This window comes from Pseudophryne corroboree, chromosome 7, assembly GCF_028390025.1.
Source record: "Pseudophryne corroboree isolate aPseCor3 chromosome 7, aPseCor3.hap2, whole genome shotgun sequence".
In the NCBI taxonomy this organism is placed as follows: domain Eukaryota; kingdom Metazoa; phylum Chordata; class Amphibia; order Anura; family Myobatrachidae; genus Pseudophryne; species Pseudophryne corroboree.
The window spans coordinates 327,964,203-327,971,193 of record NC_086450.1 but is presented as its reverse complement, the minus strand read 5'-3'; the positions used below and the strand labels follow the sequence as shown (position 1 = coordinate 327,971,193).

Here is a 6,991-nt window from a genome sequence, read left to right as displayed (position 1 = left end):
CTTTCATCCACTTTCCAAATGAACAGAATATCATCCTTAAAATGCTGTCAGGATGCCTGGCCTAACACTAGACCACCACTTAACCAAACATGCTGGTCCTCCCAGTACTCCATAATTAAAGTGGTATAACTAGGCATAAACCTGGTACCCTTGGCAGTGCCAACTAATTCAGGTCGAAGGTACTATTAAAATAGAAATAATTATTCTGAAGGATAAATCTAATGCTGTCAAGGATGAATTTTTTAAATGGCTCACCCAAGTCAATCGTATCCAGGAAAAAAGATACAGCAGTTAAAGCCTTCTCCATTTCTATAGTTGTGTATAACGTACTTATAACAGCACTACATAAAATAAATCGTCTTCCCATTTAATTTGGACATTTTTCTTAAAATGTCTCCCATATCCTTTAAATAAGCCTTTGTACCTTGTACCTCTATAAATGAAAATCAACAGATTACATGTCAAACAATTCACCCACATATTATGAGCCTTCCAGTGGGGTCGGTTTGGTCCTTGTGCTTCTTTGGAAGCACATGAATGGTAAAGATTATCAATATTAAGAAAATTAAACTCATTCTTAGTTATTACTCATTTCTCTAGTGCATTTTCAATTGTTTGTGTAGAGTTACTTTTCAGTTTTTTAGATATAATAACATCATTAAGTTGTCTATTAATCTCTTACAGATAATTTTCCCTATCCATCTTGAATGACCCAACCTCCCTTATCAGCTGGTTTTACAACCAAGTTAGTATACTCTTTTAAAGACTTGACTGCTAAAAAATCCTTTTTAGTAAGGGTTAGCCTTTTATTATTCCTACTGTATCTTGTAAAACCTTTTGCATTTCATCACAAATCACTTTATTGAAATATTCTATTTAACTAGCCTGGCTACAGTATGCATTGGATAGAAAGTGGATGGTGGCTTAAATTGAATCTCTCCATGTTAGGTTTGGTTTCCACCTCTTGTTTATCTCGATTTAAGATGAAACATTTAACTGCTAGTTTCCTAACCAATTTTTTTCTATGTCTAAAAAGACATCAAAAACATTATGTTGGTGGAAAGGTGCAAATTTGAGCCCCTTCTTTAGAGATTATATAAAAAATAGGAACACTACAATCTAGATATATATTCTACATTTTCAATTTATTTAAGTTTTCAAAGGATGTTAACTGGTCAGTTCTCAAACTCTCAAATGTTTACTACACATCTATAGATAATTACAAACTCATCATGATAATAGTTATCTGTTATCAGTACAGTTTGTCAATATTATTATTAATTGGTTGTTCTCTAAATTATATAATATGAATTTCTATCTTTTTTGCACAGTTACAGGTGGCCATAGGCTAAACACAATGTTAAGTTCCTTCTGACTTTTTGGGTTGTAAGCAGGAGGTGTTAGAAAAGTTCCTACTCTGATAAGAAAAACTAATAAAAACATTATTATTATTATTATTATTATTATTATTATTATTATTTTTATTATTATTTTTAACATACTGTACATGTGGTTTTTAAATGTGAATAAAGGGCTAATTGTAGTTCCTCCCACATGTATCTTTAGGGCCTATAAAACCTCCCTGTATGTACACAGTGTATACTATGCCTGTATTCCAGTCAATGCACCTTTTAATATGACCACCCGAGGTGTGGCACAGCATTCATAGTTCCCCAAGCAGTTTTTCTTTTTGTCATGAGTGCTGGTGTATTAACAGTAAATAATTAATTATATATTACAATATAGTAGGTAATATTTATTCTTAAATATAAATACTAAATAAGGCGCCCATAATTTTATTGCGATTGACATAAACACTTCTTTAAGCTAGCTTACCACTAAAATAACGACACACTAAAATAACGACACGGACACGGTTAGCTGTAGTTAAAGGTCAGACGATATTTATTGATCGCTGACCTGTTCTTTAAACTATAATTGTAATTGAATTTGAGTTTATATTGGAGGATGGCAAAGGAAAAGTCGCTACCAGACACCAGCTCCAGTCATTTAGAATGAAACCAAAAACTGAGGAGGGGACTAAACCACAACACCGCCTCCTCCCTGCATAACCCGCATTGTGCAGGACTCACCACTCTTTTCTCTGGCAAACGTTCGGTTCCCGCAGGGGAACGTCTAAATGTCCAACCGCAAGGTAAGGACACACCTGCCGTCCTTCTAAAGAGGGTGCCCCACAATGACCACTTATGCCCATCTGACCGCTGGTTGGTAGCGACTTCCCGCCAATCTGGCTGTCAAGAGCCCACCGAGAAAGACAAGATGCAGGAAAAAATATAGTCAGGGCGGGCGGGAGGGCATTCCAAAATGGCAAGAGGAAGTCTGAGGCACATGACTATGGCTTATATATTATTCCGAGACCAACCCCTAAACCCTTGACAGACAACCCTATAATCCTATAGGAAAAATACCAGAGAAAACACTAAACTACCTAGCAACTGCGTAGTCATAAACAACCAATCACAAGAAATTGGGCTCTTATATGGCCTCAGGCTTATGCAGCCTTCAGCTAATCTAAGGCTCCGATAATTTTATTGCGATTGACATAAACACTTCTTTAAGTTAGCTTACCACTAAAATAACGACACGCTAAAATAACAACACGGACACGGTTAGCTGTAGTTAAAGGTCAGACGATATTTATTGATCGCTGACCTGTTCTTTAAACTATAATTGTAATTGAATTTGAGTTTATATTGGAGGATGGCAAAGGAAAAGTCGCTACCAGACACCAGCTCCAGTCATTTAGATTGAAACCAAAAACTGAGGAGGGGACTAAACCACAACACCGCCTCCTCCCTGCATAACCCGCATTGTGCAGTACTCACCACTCTTTTCTCTGGCAAACGTTCGGTTCCCGCAGGGAAACGTCTAAATGTCCAACAGCAAGGTAAGGACACACCTGCCGTCCTTCTAAAGAGGGTGCCCCACAATGACCACTTATGCCCATCTGACCGCGGGTTGGTAGCGACTTCCTGCCACAAAGGTTTAACAAACCGCCCCGCCATCCAAACCAATAAAAACCAGGAAAACAAGATCGCTAACAGAAAGGACCAAAACCCCATTTAAGAAAACCCGAAAACTCCAGCCGGAGAAGACGAACCCCATCCTTCTTGTAGAACTGCCGCTGACGCAGCACAAGCAGAGGATGCCTGACCACTACTCCACCTAAAATCCGTAACAACAACGAAACAGCAGAATTACCATCTGGCGGGCTTTCTCAATAGCTGAGAAAAGCACCACCCCCTCCAATGAAAAAACGCTGGACTAATTGACCACCCAAAACGGATCTCCGGCCAGTGACAACGTGGCCCATGAAATCAGCCTTAATGAACAAATTGAGGTAGATGTCGACGCGACCCCTATCAGCGCCACCCAAAACGCAGGACAATACCGCCAGGACGACCCCAACTATACTCACGGTGGCAAAGGAGCTGTACAAATAACCCTCAGTATCCCTTACCCACGGACCCAAACCAACAACCACCCTGACCGAAACATCAGCTGTCCTACGTGCCAAGGAATACCCTGCCGCCCAAAATTTGTAAGAGTGGCCAACCAGCCACTCCCGTTCAAACCATCGACGGCTAAAGAAAAACACCCCAACATCATCACCCTGACATACATCACATAGGAAAACCAAGTGACAGAGAACAGAATTAACCCAAGTGAAGGAGAAAACTCAAAAAAACTCCCGTGGACCTTTGATGAGCCAATTGTAATTAGGCCCCCTCGGAGGAAAATGTAAAAGTTCACTTCACACCCTCGATTCCTGAACACTACCCGTTCAAAAACCGACGGGTAAACAAGTTTTTGGGTTAGCGCAACAGGCGCAACTAAAAATGACCACATGCAGAAGGACTTATAATAAGCATACCTCCACGGACCACCTCCTGAATAGCTGCCGTGGAGGACCCTGTGGCTGCCGCACGGTAGCCACCCCCATCCGCAAGGAATAGGGCCTAAGAAGTATACTTCCAACGGACCACCTCCTGAATAGCTGCCGTGGAGGACCCTGTGGCTGCCGCACGGCAGCCACCCCCCCCCTCCGACAGGAATAGGACCTAAAAAGTATACCTCCACTGGACCACCCCCTGAATAGCCGCCGTGGAGGACCCTGTGGCTGCCGCATGGTAGCCACCCCCATCCGCAAGGAATAGGACCTAAGAAGTATACTTCCAACGGACCACCTCCTGAATAGCTGCCGTGGAGGACACTGTGGCTGCCGCAAGGCAGCCAACCCCCTCCGACAGGAATAGGACCTAAAAAGAATACCTCCACCGGACCACCTCCTGAATAGCCGCCGTGGAGGACCCTGTGGCTGCCGCATGGTAGCCACCTCCATCCGCAAGGACTAGGACCTAAGAAGTATACCTCCAACGCCCCAGCTCCCGAACAGCTGCCGTGAAGGACCCGATGGCCGCCGCATGGCAGCCTCTCCAATCCGCAAGGAACAGGACCTAAGAAGTACACCTCCAATGGCCCGCTCCCGAATAGCCGCCGTGGTGGACCCTGTGGCTGCCGCATGGTCAGCCGCCCCAATCCGCAAGGAATAGGACCCAAGAAGTATATCTCCAATGGCCCAGCTCCGGAATAGCTGCTGTGGAGGACCCCCCGTGGCTGCCGCATGGCAGCCTCTCCAATCCGCAAGGAATAGGACCTAAGAAGTATACCGCCAATGGCGCCACTCCTGAACAGCAGCCGTGGAGGACCCTGTGGCTGCTGCATGGTAGCCACCCCAAACCGCAAGGCATAGGGCCTAAAAGTACACCCCCAACAACCCAGCTCCTGAACAGCTGCCGTAGCGGACCCTGTGGCTGCCGCATGGTCAAACACCCCAAACACAGCCGCAAACTGTAAATTAGAGAGAGGACCAGCGAGCGCCTGTATCAGCAACTGGTCGCCCCCCCCCCCCCGGAGGCCCATCTATACTCATGCGCCAGGCACAGCGGGCAGACACCCACCTCCTCCTGGGCCTCCAAGGACACCCAGTGACCCCCAGCTGCTTGATCCGAGTTGGATCACACTCCTGCAGAGCAACCGACCATCCTGCAACACTCGTTACAGAAAAGGCCCCGGAATCCCGAAATGCCTGCTGCTCGCCACCCCTCGTTCACCCTCAAAACCCAGAAGAAAGCCAAAGCAGGGGCTAAGCTAAACAGGGGCCACCTCCAACACCGACTTGTCGACAGGAGGTGGCACACCCAGCACTCCGCCACAATTTTCCACGTAGCAGGCCTACGGCTATCCGCAGGCGCGGGGCGCACCCTAACCCCAACCCTTAAGCGTCCCCCGAAAGGGGCGAAAGACCAGGCGTGGTCCACCAGCCCGCGCAGCCTAGAACGGAAGGAAAAGCCCGCAAGGGCAGGATACATGGCTGCCCTGGACCTACCTCCCGATAACGCTCAAACATAAAAAACATCAAACCATCTACCAGGGACACACCCGCTGTATCCAACCTACTGAAAAAACACCAGGACGCAGCAGACGCCCCAAACGAGGAAGGAGCCAACGCATACCTAGTCCGAGTAGCCACCCGTGCAATCTGCCCGACAGAAGACGGGCATGAGAAAACCTATGTCCCCACCCCCGGAACCCACTCACGGCACTTCTAACGAAAATGAAACTAAGCATCCGCAAACCCATTACGACTCCGGGAGCGTGATGGGAAAACTGCGCCACCAGCAGCCAAGCAAATGTCGCATCAGTCGGAAAACCTGTGGAGACCGGAAGCAACAAGGAGGAGGAGGCCCAAAAAACCTCCCCATAAAAAGACTATAGGAATGAAGACCAAATCCACCAAAACACCTCTGATCTTGCTTTACCCCAAGCAGTCGTTACTAAAACCCAAAAGTGACGGTACCTTGTCAGCGAAGAGGCGACAGCAACCTGCATTTGTGCCCAGCGCCAAACCCCAAAAACTCTGGCAACCGGTAGGGCCCACGCGGCGTACCGGGGAAATGGGAACACCCCGGACCCCGAACAAAAACCTGGCAAACTACAGAGGGTAGCTGCAAACCGAAATGCCTCCCAATTTCTCAAAAGAGGCACATGAGACAGAAAACCCCAGGGCACCCACCTGCCAGCATAAAACTGGCCCCTAATCGAGGCCCGGAAACTTGCCGGGGATAGGGGCGCAGAGGAAGAGGGGAAAACACGACCCGATGTATAAGTTAGCCAAAAAGGAGGTACCCGGCCCATATTCCCGAAACCAAACGCAGAGTCCATAAAAGACCGATACTCACCCTGCGCATGGTCTCTGAAATGGAGCATGAAAAGAAAACCCCATGAAAATAAGACAAATGTAGGATAAGGTGGAACTAACCCGGGGTCCTTGGGCACCAACCCCACGGGGAAGATGCACAAGTCGGGACGAAAGGAAAAAACAGCATAGAGCCCACACGAGCCCCAAGCCGGATGTGCGTCCACCTTCCGCCGGACCTGATGCGGGACAGCGTGAGCGCACCATCACTGGACGGGTGACAGGCCTCACAAATTTGCATGAGTGATGAAAACGGGAGTGTATATCTATGGTGTACTTGCCCCTGCCATAAGCGAAAAAACAACACCCCTACCGAGGAATGCAAAACAGAAGCGTTTAACATGTGCTCCAGGTGAGGCCCGAACTCACAACCTCGGCATTGCTCACAGGTCACTGTCATATAAGTACCGCGCGCTAACCGATTGCGCCACTGGAGCAGCTGAGGAGAGACTGTGCTGGGATGGGTGACCCAAATGCGAGGGGCCGGCGACCTGGGACCCCACTGTGCGGTCCGGCCTGCCGGGTGACCCCCAACCACAACCCCAATGAAAAACGACTTTACCGCCCCGAACACGATGGACTTGACGTCGTAATCTCCCCACGCGTAAACCTGGGATTGAAATTGTGTGAGATGACACAAAACTGCACCATGTGGGGATACGCGGCAGGTCGCAACCCGGTGCCACAAGCCGTAAAATCCAAAAACCGTAA

At 47.5% G+C, this 6,991-nt stretch overlaps 1 non-coding gene across 1 annotated transcript; it reads right to left on the bottom strand.

Moving 5' to 3' along the window:
• Positions 1 to 6,624: 6,624 nt before the first annotated feature.
• On the bottom strand, positions 6,625 to 6,717 carry TRNAI-UAU (transfer RNA isoleucine (anticodon UAU)). The gene is given in 2 exon segments: positions 6,625 to 6,660; positions 6,680 to 6,717. It is a non-coding gene; the product is annotated as a tRNA-Ile (tRNA).
• Between the last annotated feature and the right edge of the window lie 274 nt (positions 6,718 to 6,991).